The following is a 16,429-nucleotide window of genomic DNA, read 5'->3' as shown; positions in this document are numbered from 1 at the left end:
AAATTACACCCAACTTTTTCAAGAAACTGGTGTGCGCAATAAAAATCGGTCATCTATTCAAGTATAATATATTTTTTTCTAAAATAAAGTCATACTTACTGAAAATGTCGCCATTGCTTTTTATTTTGGTGTTGTCTTATTTTTACCCTGGGTGTATCATATTTAAAACTAAAAGGTCAGATCTTTATACTTTGGTATCTCTGAAATACCATATTTAAAACTAAATGGCAAAATTTCAATACTTCAATATGTATTTGAAATGCCAAAAACCGGCGAACAGGCCAAACTATACAGGGTGCCTCCGATTAAGTCGGCACTATTGGTATCTTTGTTAATATTTAAGATACAGGGTCGGTTAAATTAGCAAACTAGTAGGATTTTTTCTGTTGATTAAAATGGTGAAAACAGAAAAAAAATTCAACATCGCGTTTTCGAGAAAATTTGAAAAATGTACTTTTGTTAAATGGAATCCCCTGTATATTTTTACATAAATCAAAAGATAATAATTTTTTTAATAAAAAAGTTTATTTACACTTATAGCCTAAACCTAAAAATAACAAAGTTATAGCGATATTAATAATTTTGTCAAATTTAGGCAAGTTGGCCTTAAACTTTTTGAAAGCAAAACAAATAAATCATTGTTTGAATAATAAAATGACAGTAGCCATAGAGATTTTATTAAATAAAGAAATACTGACAGTTACATGTTAGCAAAGTTTGTGATTTTCGTAAAATCTAAATTAGTAAAATGCCTTTTACGCATATTGAAAAATGTGATATGTTAGAATGTTACCTTGTATGTCGAAAAAATAGTGACAGAGCGCTAGAAGAGTACCGCCAGAGATTCCAGACTCGTAACTTGCCAAACCGTAGGTACTTTAATTCTCTACAGAAAATTTAGTAACGAAAGTTAGTAAAGTAACGAAAACGTGTTTAAAAGAACTAGAAGAAGGAACCAATTTATAGTAAGCGAGGATGTTGAAATTTTCATTTTGGCATATTTTGAAGCTCATATGGAAAACTCAACTAGAGATTTAGCAAGAGCTTACGGTGTGAGCTTAGTAACAATTTGGCGAGTCTTAAAGAAACACAAATTTGTGCCATATAAGTATCGACCAGTACAAACATTGTTGCCTGGCGATAACGAAAGAAGACTTGCTTTTTGCAACTGGTTACGTAATGCATATGAAGCTAATGATAATATTTTAAACCGTATAATTTGGAGCGACGAAGCTAATTTTTCAAAAAAAGGTATGTTTAACCGTAAAAATGTATACTATTGGTCCCAAGAAAATCTTTTCCTTACTGATCCCAGAAATCCTCAAAATCAATTTAGTATAAACGTTTGGTGCGGCTTAATAGGAAGCCATGTAATAGGACCTGTGTTTTATGATGGCACTTTGACTGGAAGGAGATCTGTTGATCTTATATTATCTAGAGCGCTGGAAGATTATTTGGATAATGTTAGTTTGGAGAGACGGCAACAAATCTATTTTCAACAGGATGGAGCACCTCCCCATCAACTAAATGATGTAAGAATATTACTTAATAGACTGTTTGACGATAAATGGATTGCGACACATGGCCCGATTCGTTGGCCACCTAGGTCACCAGACCTAACCCCTCTAGATTTTTATTTTTGGGGTTACATAAAAAATTAAGTGTATAAAAAAAAATACAGAACCGTTGATGAACTTCAAACACATATTAGGCAAATAATTGGATCAATAGATAGAAGATCAATCTTAAAAGCTACAAGACGTGTGCTTAAGTGTGCTCAGAAATGTATTGAACAAGATAGCGATGTTTTTGCTCATTTATTGTAAATTAGTAGTTTTACTTAATGTTATTTATTTCAAAGCCAACCTGCCTAAATTTGACAAAATAATTAATATCGCTATAACTTTATTATTTTTAGGTTTAGGCTATTAGTGTAAATAAACTTTTTTATTAAGAAATTTATTATCTTTTAATTTATGTAAAAATATCCAGGGGATTCCATTTAACAAAAGTACATTTTTCACATTTTCTCGAAAACGCGATGTTCAATTTTTTTTCTGTTTTCGCCATTTTAATCAACAGAAAAAATCCTACTAGTTTGCTAATATAACCGACCCTATATCTTAAATATTAACAAAGATACCAATAGTGCCGACTTAATCGGAGGCACCCTGTATAACCACCTAAAAGTCTAAAAGGACTTTGCTAAAGGGTTGTAAACAGGTAGGCGTAAAAGCTTTCAGGTTCTACACAGGTTACTTTTAGGCATCTTCGGGTTCGATAAAGGTTATTTCTATTATATAGGTTCTGTGATATGTGATCTGGTTTCAAATTGGCCAGGGCCTATTGGCAACGACAACCTCTTTAGGGCAGGGCCTTTTTTTACTACAGGAGGTTATGCGGGCTAATAAATAACGTTGTTTGTGCTTAATGGAATAATCAATAATTTTTCTTAAACAGGTTCTAGGAGTTATTTATAACCTTCTTAGAACCTAAATTGTTACTTGGGCAGGCACAGTCTAACAGTTGAAATCGTCCTGAAGCAAAGTATATTGCTTCAGGACGAATTCAGGACACTGATGGTCGAAAACAGGTAAAAAGTGACGTTTTCATTTATATCGATTAAATAAAATTTCCTGTAAATAAATCGAAACCAATATATTAACTTATTATTAAATGAGAATCCAAAGTATTCTATTTAAAAAGATTTATTAGAAAAGAAAAAACATTTGCAAATGATAGTTTCTCAAAATTGAAAAATCCGTTAAATGGTCGAAAATCTAATCTATATCTATATCTAATTAAAATATCCGACTAAAACTTTATTATTAAATTAAAACTTTCAAAGAAGAGGAATGAAAGAGAAAGAGATTATAAATAGGTACACGATTCTAAACTTTAACTCGCAACATATAATATAATAATAATTATTAAATTTCTATACATTAAATGTTAATAGGCTGAAAACAAACTACGGCCGACCTTCAGTTTTAACTCAAACAAGTGAGAATATACGGCAATCACTAATAAAGAAAATGTATTATTCAGTAAGTGATTACGTAAACGTACAACTAAATAACTAATCGCGCCTCTGACGCCATATTAAAAGCGCAATGTGAAGGTATAGAATACACGATTCTAAAAAGAAAACGTCCCCCCCCACCAATAGTGCGCTTGCTAATTTTGAAACGACAAAATAATATACTGATTTGTGATAAATAAAAGTTAAAACTCTACAAAAAAAAACGGTACGATCCGATTAATAAAATAAAATAATAAAGTCAGAGACCTTGAACCCGAGCATAAATGCCTGGAAAATTAATTAACAAACACGTTTATTTGCCAAGTCAAAGCGACTTATTCCCCCCTAGCGGCGAATTCGGAAACTAAAAAAAAAATTTCTGGCTAAAGAACCATACCACGTCGTCCCTATCTAAACTGACGAGTTGAAAATATATCTAAATGTTGAGTCATCGCGTGATAGCATTGTAATAACGCCTTGGTATTTTCGAAGTTTTCGCCGTAAAATCGCTCGAAATTTTTAAACATTTTCACATATTCGGCGATAACGTCCCATAAGTTAACAAAATCAGTGCAAAAATCCGGAAAAATCGGCCCTATTTACCTAAAATAACGATAAATTAAATCGCTGGTTCTCTAGTTTCTGAAGCAAACATCTGTCTCGTGAATCGGTCGGGTGGCGCTCGGGCGTCCTCGGAAATCGCTGATGGAGTACGTGCTTTCGTCGTAACAGAAAGCAAAGCATATCAGATAGGTGGCGTTGTGTAAAACCATTCAGGGTAAGTTAGTAAACCCTACTTTTTCGAGCCTTTATTAACCCCCAAATCGGATTTATTTGGGTTATTTTGGTAAAATACGTTTAGTGTGGTCTTTTAGATGACCGAATATGACGAGAAAACCGTGTTTTAACGCGCTCATAACGGTGAAAAGTGTGTTTTTAGACCGAGTTGACTGAGGAAATTTTGCTAACAGGTCATTAACATTGTTTATAGTTTTTCGTATTTTACCAAAGTAGCCTTCTCGGTAGTTAGTATGTATACATTTTGTTATGACATTAAGAGCGGATGACATTTTACTGTATAGGTATATGAATGAGGTTACTGTTGGGGCAGTAAAGACCACGTCTAAAAATACCTTTTTTCCGAATAACTGAGCTTTTATTAAGCCGTAGTCGGTTTTTTGGTTATAGTACAGTTTAGTCGGATGGCTAGTTCAGAGAATGTATTTCGTTTAGAATGTTGGCGGCGGCGTCGTAGTTGATGCCGGTTTCGTTGAGACATCAACGGAGCGCTAGACGAAGGTGTACGGCGGCGGGTGCCCCTTTTTACAGCTGTAAGAAAAAGAAGGGGCTTATCGTCAATGATCCTGTTGCTTTAACAGTTCTCACGCGATATACTATTTAAAGAGGGCGCCTTATAGTTTTAAGTAAATTTACCAATAGGAGTCCATTCTAATTGGACTAAAAAACTTTCATTATTTTATAGAAATATAGTTCTACTAAGTAGAAATGCTATGCTGGCATTTCTATAAATAAATTGTTCAAACGAATAGGTATTAATAATATACCTATATATAACAATTCAAAATGGCGAATAGAGCAAGATTAAAAAATGGAATATTAATTTAAACAAAAAACGGAAAGAAACTACTTCAAAAGGTTAATACTGAAAAATATGTCAAAATATTTCAACATAATTTTTAATTATATAATTTAAATTCAGACAGAAAAGATAACAATCTTAGATAAAAGACATGTATCTAGATTTTTTTGCTAAATTCGTCAATTTATAGATTACAAAGAAAAGTTATACAGTGTGGAATAAATTCAGTTAAAACTAATCAAAATTTATCTCGCAAAATTCCTGAGACCCGTCGATTTTTGTTTATTTTTTTCACATTTCAAGATAGTTTTTGTTTTTTTTCACCTACAGGGGGGGTCCAAATTAACCCCAACTTTTTTTTTCAAATGGAAAACCACTATTTTTAAACTCTCATTGAAAAGAGCCCTTTTTCCTGATTAAATTGCCCTATTTACTTTTGTCATTATCTAAAGGAGAAATACGAAAAAAAATAAAAACCATTAAATTATTAAAAGTTGCGTTTAATATATAAGATGCTCAAAATGAGCACCATTTACTTGTTGGCAAAGCCCAAGACGATAATAAAATTCGTTTCGGACATTTTCTAACACTTCTGGAGATATTTGTCGGATTTCTTGCCTAATACGTTCTTTGAGTTCGTCTAGGTTTCCTGGTTTGCTCATATAAATTGGACTTTTCAAATGTCCCCTCAGAAAAAAATCAAGTGGGGTGAGATCGGGAGAACGTGCCGGCCACACACCCCTTCTACCAATCCATCTGTTTGGAAAATTGTCATCTAAATACTGGCGTACATTACGGGCATAATGTGGGGGAGCACCATCTTGTTGCATCCAGATTCTTTCATCATACAAATCTGGATCGAACTGACTCGGATATAAGGCACGTAAGACTGGAACTAGTTCATGTTCAAGAAATTCTAGATATCTTTCCCCAGTTAAAGTATCATTGAAGAATATGGGCCCTATAACTTGCCTGCCAATTATGCCAGCTCAAACATTAGTTTTCTGGGGATATTGTGTATTAGTTTCCCTTACCCAGTGTGGGTTCTCGTCAGACCAGTAGCGACAGTTCTGCTTATTAACATGGCCATTTAGGGTGAATGTAGCCTCATCAGAAAAAAGGATCCAAGATATGCAATTTTCGTCAATGGCGTTCATCATTAATTCACAGAACTGAACTCTGCGATCTGCGAGCTGTCTTCCAATAACTCTTGAACGGCTTGCATTATATAAGGTCGTTTGTTTGCTTTTAAAATTTTTAGCACAGATTTATGATGAATAGAGTTTTCGCGAGCTACTCTTCTGGCTGCAATTGCCGGATTTTCTTCCATCGCTAACAATACATTTAATTGGGTGTTTTCATCGATTTTAGAAGACCTTTGTCTTGAAACATCCGTCACGTGCCCAACTTCTCGAAATCTGCTTTCCAGTTTACTAACCGTAACTTAAACAATATTGCAGACATTTTTATGAAATTTGGTACCTGTATTCCATGCATCAAGACGCAGTTTTTTATGTGCAAAAAGAAATATTTTCTCTGCTAGTGGCGTCTCTACAGATCTTCTTCAGTTCTCACGCGATATACTATTTAAAGAGGGCGCCTTATAGTTTTAACTAAATTTACTAATAGAAGTCTATTCTAATTGGACTAAAAAACATTCATTATTTTATAGAAATATAGTTCTACTAAGTAGAAATGGTATGCTGGCATTTCTATAAATAAATTGTTCAGCTGAATAGATATTAATAATATAGCTACATATAACAATTCAAAATGGTGAATAGAGCAAGATTAAAAAATCGAATATTAATTTAAAAAAAAAACGGAAAGAAACTACTTGAAAAGGTTAATACTAAAAAATATTTCAAAATATTTCAACATAATTTTTAATTATATAATTAAAATTCAGACAGAAAAGATAACAATTTTAGATATAAGACGTGTATCTAGATTTTTTTGCTCAATCCATCAATTTATAGATTACAAAAAGAAATTATATATCAATTAAGAAAATACTACCCCTGCGCTCGAATATGGCGAATAAGAATAAAATAATCACATATTTAGAACAAAAATAAAGCCTTTAACAATACCTTTCGATATATTTAATTCAGTACAAGTTCGTCGGCTTGCAGCAAAAACTCACTAAGTCAATATTTTCAGATTTTGATAACTATCACTGATGTTGTTCTATCACTGAACCAAATATCATTAAGCCTGTTTTGAGTTCATGCAAAAACTCACTAAGTGACTTAATGAGTTTTATATAATAAATGTGGTGCCATCACTGGGACTTATTGAGTTTTAAATGTCAAAATAAAATTCTGTTTTCTAACCTACAAATTCTTAGTTTAATTTATTATTTTTGTTGTGGCGGGTAAAGTGTACCGTAGTATGAATATAATTTGACTTTTCTCAGTGATTATTTGTTTAGAAAATTTACTCAAACCGCACAAATAAGTTCGTTACGTTCGATTTACAATCTGTGTTACAGATTCCATCTTCCGATGTTTCACCGATGTATTACAGCCGAAAAATTAAAGCCATATTTTAGCGAGTAAGCGTCTTACTGGGTTGCCTTACAATGTCTTAAGCGTTACGTCATCATATGGTTGCGCTCGAATGACGTCATGTCTAACAGCTGTCAGAGTCTAAATATTAGTAAATATTAGCTATACCTTTCATCGGTATTGCATTCGCTTTGGAGACTGACCTAAACCATGAAAACACCCATTTGTCTAAGTTTTCAAAACGTTTTTAGTCTAAATACTAAACTGTTAATATATATGAGACATTAATATAAAATAAATAAAACTAGTACTAAGAAATATAATGCTTCTACTCTAAAAAAATATCAAAAAAATGATATAAATATTTATTGTTTATTATTGTTTGTACAGCTTCCCTTTGACTTTGACATATCGAGTTTATTAGCGGTCTCGGGAGACCGCTAACAAACGCTTAAAGCGCCTTATACGGTGACGTCATGACTTGATCGCTCGAATGAGATGTCTTAAAGACGCTTAAAGCCGCTTAAAACCGCTTACTCGCGAAAATATGGCTTAATATGTATAACTCAACTATTTATGAAGCTCCAGAACCACACAGAGCATACTGCTTTGCATGGACTGAACTTTATGGAAAGCGAGGTAGCTGTGAAATTGGAACATCACTGTATAATTGGTTTATAGGCTTAGAGCCGGAAGTAAAACACGTAACCTTATATTCGGATACATGCGGTGTACAAAACCGAAACCAGAATATTGCTGCTCTATTTCTTTATATTGTTCAAAGAACTGCGGTTGATATCATAGAGCATAAATTCTTCGAAAGTGGCCACAGCTACATGGAGGTTGATTCCATGCACAGTGCCATTGAAAAAGAGAAAAAATATCAACCAGTTTATGTAGTCTATGACTGGATAAGTATTTTTAAACGAGCTAGATCCAAACGTAACCGAAATAAATTTGGAGATCCATTCATCACCAAAGAGTTTAAGTTTAATGAATTTCTTAATTTACTGAATTTATCCAAGACTTTATTTAGAAATAAGACAACTGATTGTAATAATGATAAAGTAAACTGGTTGAAAGTAAAGTGCTTCAGATTTCAGAAAATACAGCTTGGTATTCTTGAATACCGCTATGATTATTTTGGTGAATATAAAAGCACTAATATTGAAAGGAAATCGAGAGCCACTCAAAAAATGACTATAGTACCTTGAAAATAAGCAAGTTGTACAAAACTATGCTGCCAATATCCGTTAAAAAAAAAGAAGACCTTTTAAAGTTATGCGAAAAAGGAGTGATACCTAATGAGTACTATGGTTGGTATAAATCGCTGCCAATAAGCCAAACATTGAAGGATGTGATTCCTGAACCTGGATTTTCTGACTCAGACGGGGAGACGTTTTAGTTCTTAGTTACGTTATGTTTAAGAAAATTTATTATTAGGTTTTGTATTTTTTTTAATAAAAAAAGGTATATTACCAAAAAAAGTTTACTAGTTTTTTAACATCAAGTTTATTTATAAAAATTAACTCATTAAGTCAGTAATTTGTCAATATTTCACATAAAATGAAAACTGACTAAGTCACATTTTATATTTTTCTTTCCAATTATTGATTAACAAAATACTACTTTTTCATTATTATTTTACTGTTAGTTTTGAAATAACACACAAAACCATATTTTATTGCCGGAAACTAAAAACTACAAAATGATTTTTTCCCAAAACCACCTAAGCCATCGGCATTAGTAAACAATTGATTTTTCCAGAAACTATCATTTTTGACTTAATGAGTTTTTGCAGCAAGCCAACGAGTTCACTAGCGATTCTAAGATGTCCAAAACTAAGATTCATGATTTTCTATATACAGGGTGCTACAAACCGTGACTACAATTATTCATTAAATCTCCTCAAAAATTTGGAAGTTGTATGTGTGTATATATTCCATGACGATGTATTCCATGCATCAAGACGCATTTTTTAATGTGCAAAATGAAATATTTTCTCTGCTAGTGGCGTCCCTACAGGTCTTCTATTGAAAAAAAATACTACGCCACTGCTTTTTCTTAAAATTAAAATTATTTTTAAAATCCTCAGTCACTTTTTAGCAAATTTGATCTCTAGGTTTTTTTTTTGTCTGACGCATGGTTTTTGCTTAAAAAAAATAAAAACAATTTTACTTCCCTAAAAGCCAGCTCAATAAGCGACTCCGCGGCTTTATTTGCGTTAAATAAAGACGCGTTAGGGCACTTTTTTACTCCCATTTACTTTTTAAACGCGTTAAAAACATGAGTATTTCTTAAATTATTTAATTTTTTTAACTTTTAATACTTCTTGTAATAAATCAGATCCCTTAATTAGATTGCAATCGACGAACAAACATTTTTAGACCGCATCAAATTTTTAGGGAGTAAAATTGTTTTTATATTTTTAAGCGAAAACCATGTGTTGGACGAAAAACAAACAAAAAATCAAATTTGCTAAAAAGTAATTAGGGATTTTGAAAATTATTTTTGTTTTAAGAAGAAGCAGTAGCGTAGGTAGTATTTTTTCACTAAGAATATTCAATAGAAGACCGGTAGGGACGCCACTAGCAGAGGAACTTTTTTTTGCACATCAAAAAATGCGCCTTGATGCATGGAATACATGTGCCAAATTTCATAAAAATGTTTGCAATATTGCTTAAGTTATTATTAAAAAACTGTTTTCTTTTGAAAACTTTAACACCCTATATCTCAAAAATTAAGACGCTTTGGACATATATTCATAGGAACTTTTTTTCTTAAAATGGGTCCAGGGCTCACCCTCTTAAATATTAACACGTCTTTAAGGAACACCCTGTATATTTAACACATTTTAAAATACTTTTCCTTAATCATCCGAACATCGTAGTCCATTAGGATGGTAAAGTCTATATTTCAACGTTTTAATATGTAGACTTTGATCACTTGCTTCAATCGCGAGATGGTATGTTGGCATTTCTGTAAATCAATATTTAAAAAGACTCCTTTTCAAGATGGCGGATAGAGCAAGTTTTAAAAACATTGTAGCAAAATAATTTACTTACAAAAAAAATTATTATTATGATTATTACTATTACTATTTATTACACTAGAATGGCGAAAAAAGACAAATTTTGTTAATGTATTGGTTTCTTCAAATTATTTACAAGTTCCCTCATTAGCTACGTTTACAACGCGCAGATTTATTAGGTCCATGGATCAAAAGATATACTATTTTTATTTAGTACAGCCCTGTTTACACGGATTGATTTTGTGGGTTAAATTAGGCATTTCTGTAGATCAATATTTTTAAAACCACTATTTCAAGATGGCTTATAGAGCAAGTTTCCTGAGAGCAAAAACATCATAGTAAAATTATTTACTTCAAAAAACAAAAATTATACTCTTAATAGTTTACTGATGGGGGCATGTGCGAGTTTTTTCTCAAAGAAGTTATGGAGTTTTATGAAAATCACCTGAAACACTAGAATGGCAGAAAAGAGACAAATTTTGATAACATATTGGTTTTTCCAATTTTCCTGATTAATTAAGGCACTCGACAGTTTTTGAACATCTTTTTAATTTCTAAAAACGAAATTATTTTTAGAATCAAAATGTAAGAATTGCAAAATTTAAATACAAATTTATACAGAAACTGCACATAAACTTTTTCTTATGAATTGAGGTATTTGAGTCTTGTTTGTCTAAAATAACAAAATAAAGACTTAATAAAAAAACGCGCACTTGTTTCTGGTCCACCTGAAATATAAAAATAGTAACAAATAAAGACAAAATTGTGATTTTTCTGAATAACTCTTAATTTCTCCAATTTTTATATTGACATATAAAAGTTGGTTCATTTAATGAGGTACTTTGAATTATAAGGCATCTTTGACTAAAATCACCTCAAATATAAAAATTGCAAAAAGCAAAGAGAAAATTGAAATTTTTCTGAAAAACTATCAAGTTTTCCGAGTTTCATAGATGTATATAAGACTATTGCCCTAGTTAGCTCGTTACTGCCCGTTCTAATGGCCGATTTTTAGCAAGTGGCAATATCTTATTTACGTCTTTAGAATATAATGAACATATTCAAAATATATTTGAACTTAAGCGTTTAATTATTTTTTATTTATTTTTGAAAACTACATTTTAAAATTTTTTTCCTTAACCATTCAAACATTGGTAGTCCATTACCATGGTAAACTCTATATATTTCAACGTTTAAATTTATAGACTTTGATCACTTACTAAAATTAAAAATAAATTATTTTATGAGAAGATCTGTATGACGAGATATGACCAGTATTTCAAGATAGCGGATAGAGCAAATTTTAAAACATGGTAGCAAAATAATTTACTTACAAAAAAAATATTTTTTTATTACTATTTATTTGGTTTTAGCTAGACGAAAGTGTGCGGCGGCCAGTACCCCTTTTTACAGCTGTAAGAGAAAGAAGGGGCTTATCGTCAATGATCCTGTTGTTTTATCAGTTCTCACGCGATACACTATTTAAATTTAAAGTAATATAATTGAAAAAAAGCCTTATAATTCAAAGTAAATTTCCCAATACTAGTCTATTATAATTGGGCTATAAAACTTGTTTAAAAATGCATTATTTTATAGAAATATATATAGATTTACTAAATTTAAATGGTATGTTGAATATTCTATAAATAAATTGTTCAAACAAATATTAATAATATACCTACATATAACAATTCAAAATGGAGAATAGAGCAAGACTAAAGAACTCGAATATTAATTTTTTATTAAAACGAAAAGAAACTAATGGAAAAAGTCCATCCTTAAAAATATTTCAATATAATTTTTAATTATACAATTAAAATTCAGGCAGAAAAGATTACAATTTTAGATAATAAACTTTAATTGCAAAAATCGCTGTAAAAAAATCGCTGCTTTCTTTTTGGATTTTTTTATTCAAATAAGTTCTTAGTTTTTAATGTAACTATATTACTATTCTTTTCAATCTTTATTTCTTAATCTTATTATTTTTTTTTTATCTATATCAACTTAATTTTTTCTGGTTTTGTAAAAAATTGAGCTTTTTTACAATTAAATTTTTTTCACGTCACACATCTTTGAAACCAACTGTTTTAGGGTAGGTTTTGAGACGGCAAAGGTTTTGCCGTCTCAAATATATGTTTTTGGGCATGTATTTATTATCAGTTCCCGTAGACGACCACAATAGTAAGAAGTTTCAGAATAGTACTACTAAACAAGGCCATAATATTATTTTCAACCTTGATAACGCTCGACAAATAATGCACTGCACACAAACGATTAAAATTAGAATAAAAGGTAACTAGGAGTAATTTGACTTTTGGACTTAAATCGTTTCTTCGTAAATTAGGAGGACTTAGATCGCTTTTTTATTATTGGTTATTGGTTTACTATGGACAACATACATAGTCATATTATTGAAATCTTAAATAGAAATAAATTAAAACTGCACTCTCAAGGAAAATTAATGATTTTCATCAAGTTAAGAAGTTTTAACTTGATGCTTTTTATTGATGTTCTATTCAACATTTGTGATATGGTTTTTGAATTTTGATTCCAGGTTTTTAAAACTTAATTAATGATTTGATGAATCTAAACACATGTCTTATCTTTGTTCCAAAACAAAAACTCACAGGGACGCTTCTCGTCTTGGAGTTTATGCAAGATTTTTTTTTTATTTCTGGACAAAACAGTTTGATTCGGATAACTACGCAAATAGCATAGAAAGTAATAAGGTAGAAAGATATATGAAATATATATGAATAGAAATGTTAACCAAGTGAATAGCCTCTGCCAAGAACTTTCGGAATTTTTCTTAGATATTTAAATAAAGAATTCAAATTCAAATAATAAAGAAATAATATTAAATAATTTTCCAAAATAGAAACCAAAGACATAACTTCTGTTAAACTATTTTTGGGAGACGATTCCTTGCTAGAAAAAAATAATTACATTTTGAATCTCTGACAGGAACTTCCTCACCAATAATGATGATTTTGGTGAAATTCGAAAACGACGTCTTTGTAATAAATTTAATAGACGAAAGGCCTTAATTGTGATGCTAGTTAAATAAAAAAATTGAAAAAAACTTTCATTCATTTTTATTACTAACATTTTTAGTAATTATAATCCCGTATAGTTGAAGTCAAATCTAAAGTAAGTCAATTATATAACTAATTAAAGTAAGAAAATTCTAAAGGAAAACTAAAAGTTATTTATTTCAGTTAATTCTCAGAGAATATCAGTTATTTCATATAGAACTAAACGCAGATGAAACTGTTCAGGATACTTAAGACGGAGCTTGCAGCGACAAATACATTGAAGCCCAAGTGATGTATTTAAATATTACAGTTTTTTTATTTTTAATATTCTATATTTGTGTCCCAATAATATTAATACTATTAAAGCCGATTTATTTAAGTTGAATTAATTTTTGTTTTGTGACCTAATTGGGAAAGTTATATTAATTTTAACATAAATTATGCCTTTACAGACATGAAATTTTTTTCGATTGTCTAGTGGCTTTCTGCATAACAATGTCAAATTAGAAGTTTTTACAATGAGAAATCTTCGTAGTAGTCAGTTTAGACTAGCAATATGTATTAAAATGTTTCCTATTCTAATATAATATACAATATTTTCATAATAAATAACAACTTGTTATGCAAGTTAATCCCTATTTTTTACCTACTGATAAAATTCTTATAATTCTTTATCTGATACAACAAATATAGTTCTTACTTTTAATTCTCATTTTGTATTGTAATTTATTTACATAATTTAAGTAATTTATTAACACACTTTACTAGGAAGACACAATCACTCACTACTAGAGATATTTATTTTTACTGTATTTATTTACAAATATTTAAATTTCGCACCAATATTCCAAACTTCACGGAACTGACTCCCAGCGCCGACGCGGCTTCTTATATATCCGGTTGACCATTTCGGAAGAGCGAATCTTCTCGAGACGTCGTGCGGTGTGTCATTCCGGAATGAAGGAGAATCGGCTGGTTTCTCGGTGTTAACAATATCGTTATAATATTTAGTGTCCTGAGTTAAGATTATTAGGTAATAAATAAGTAGCAAGTCCCTCCTTACTAATTCTTCAACAAAAAAAATTAACGTCAAGTCAAAGATAACGTTTCCCTATTTGATACCTACTTGAGAAATAGGTTTATTATTTTATAGGCTGTTAATTTTATGAAGTTTGGCAAAATATTCCGGCCTATATTGTTCTATATTGTAGGAGGACTTGAATCGATCTTGCTAGACTTCGCTATATTGATGTTTATTTTAGTGTTACTTAATAAAGGCCAGATTTATTTATTTATTTTATTTATATTTGTTTCAAACTACTTTGAAATTAATGCAGGAGGATCACGCGTGGAGAGTTAATAAACTAGCGCTCTAAAACAATCCCATTGTTACCCGGATATTGTTATACTGAGGTGATGGTAATTACGAATCATTTATTAAAATATAGTATACTAATATAACATACAATATTCCTATAATAAATAAAAAATTATTATGCGATTTAATTCCTATCATCAACTCACTGGTATAATTCTTATAATTTTTTATCTGATACAACAAATATAGTTCTTAGTTTTCATTCTGATTTTCTATTGTGAATAGATTACATATTTGCATCATCAATATCTCTTTTTTGAACGTAGGGGAAGGTGTCCTAAAATGACATATTTTTTATTTAAATCTTGTTTATGCAAAAACCATTTAAGATAATTAACTCAAAATAATACACCACGTTGCTTTAAATAAACTTTATTGATAAACATAAACAAAAATATTTCAACTCTATTTAAAACTTGTAAGAAAATGCATTTTAAAAAACGTTACACTATGTCGTTTTACAAATATGTATATTGTAAAATGACACAGTCGTGGGGTATAAAATGACATATACTTAAAACAAGTGATAACACAAATAGAACTTATAAAATATAGTTAAAGAAAGTAAGCTAATAAGGAATTAGTCTTGGCAAATCTCGCAAATAAACATTTTGACTTTTGGAGAAACTCCAGCACATTCGCAATGTGCCCAATTGTGGCACTTCATAAAACTAATCCAAGACTCCCTGATCGAGAATTTTTGAATAGATCGTTGCAATACAGGCATGCCACTTCATCCTCATAATCCTCGGTTGCAAAAGGATCTTCTTCACTTTCGCTTTGTGCAACAAAACTTGTCTCACCTGAAAGGTTCTTTTTAAATTGACGCACATTTTTTCCCAATTTCTTTTCTTCCTTTAGCTTTAACTCTTCTAAATTGGGAGTAGTTGTTAAGACTCCGGTTATAGTTTGTCTGGTTTTCCTTTTTTTGGTTCCTCTTGCTACAGGCACTGGCGACATTTCCTGTAGAGAAAACTTTTTCCTTAATGGTTGATTTTGTTTTATATTGCTTTCTGTCTGATCACCTCTCGGTTCATTTTCTATATCGACACTTTTGCCTGGTTTTTGTCGCATTGCTTCTTCTGTAACACCAATTACTGTTATTTCATTGCTTGTTGATTGTTGTTCTGGGCGATGGGATGCTCCCTCTTCTATGGTCGGTTCTAATTTATTTGTTGTCTCAGCCGGCTCAAAAAACTCGTCTGGGAAAATATGCAGATTAAATGGATAAATTCCCGTATTTAAAAATGCGCTTGTGGCATTTTTAATTGTAGCTGCTTTCCCGTAAGCGGACGTAAACAGTTCACCAATTTGATGTAGTATTATTACTCTCCCTGGATGGTTTTTCAACCAATGTGCACATTCCTGGTTATAAAATGTCTTTAGTGGACCATAGAAGCTGACATCCGGGCTGCATACGATGGGTACAGTGGGCAGGAAAGCATAAAGGGATTATTCCATTTCTTCTGGCAAACGTCAAGGCATTTAATGATTTGTGGCTAGTGTGCCCATCAGAAGTAATAAAGCTTTTGGGTCGGGAGAAGCTTTAACAAAAGTCTGAAAATGTTTTAACCACAATGCAAAGGAATCAGATGTCATCCATCCAGTCTCGTTAAATAATCCCAAAGAACCTGGAGGTAAAGCATCTAAAAGTTCCTCCTTTGTATTTTTCCTATAAGAGGGAAAATCAAAGCAGGTGGCACAAAATTACCTACACTATTCATGCAGCAAACACATGTTACATGCTGACCTCTTTCAGCACTGGTTAATGATCCTACTTGTTTTCTTCCAGTTTTGGCAAAAATTTTTGAAGGCCTTTGCACTGTGGTCGTATTTCGTATACACTTTCGTCC

General features: G+C 31.2%; 1 protein-coding gene across 2 annotated transcripts in view; it reads left to right on the top strand.

Annotated features, from left to right (window-relative positions):
• The first annotated feature begins 3,457 nt into the window (after positions 1 to 3,457).
• The window catches only part of LOC126740870 (uncharacterized), a 79,080-nt gene continuing 66,108 nt past the window's right edge, over positions 3,458 to 16,429 (top strand). For both annotated transcript variants that reach the window (XM_050447032.1, XM_050447031.1), the window contains exon 1: positions 3,458 to 3,800. The gene's annotated coding sequence lies outside the window, so the exon portion shown is untranslated. The remainder of the gene's footprint in view (positions 3,801 to 16,429) is intronic.

This window comes from Anthonomus grandis, chromosome 10 (genome assembly GCF_022605725.1).
Source record: "Anthonomus grandis grandis chromosome 10, icAntGran1.3, whole genome shotgun sequence".
Taxonomy (NCBI): domain Eukaryota; kingdom Metazoa; phylum Arthropoda; class Insecta; order Coleoptera; family Curculionidae; genus Anthonomus; species Anthonomus grandis.
The sequence above is the reverse complement of the archived record's forward strand: the minus strand, read 5'-3'. Positions and strand labels throughout refer to the sequence as shown.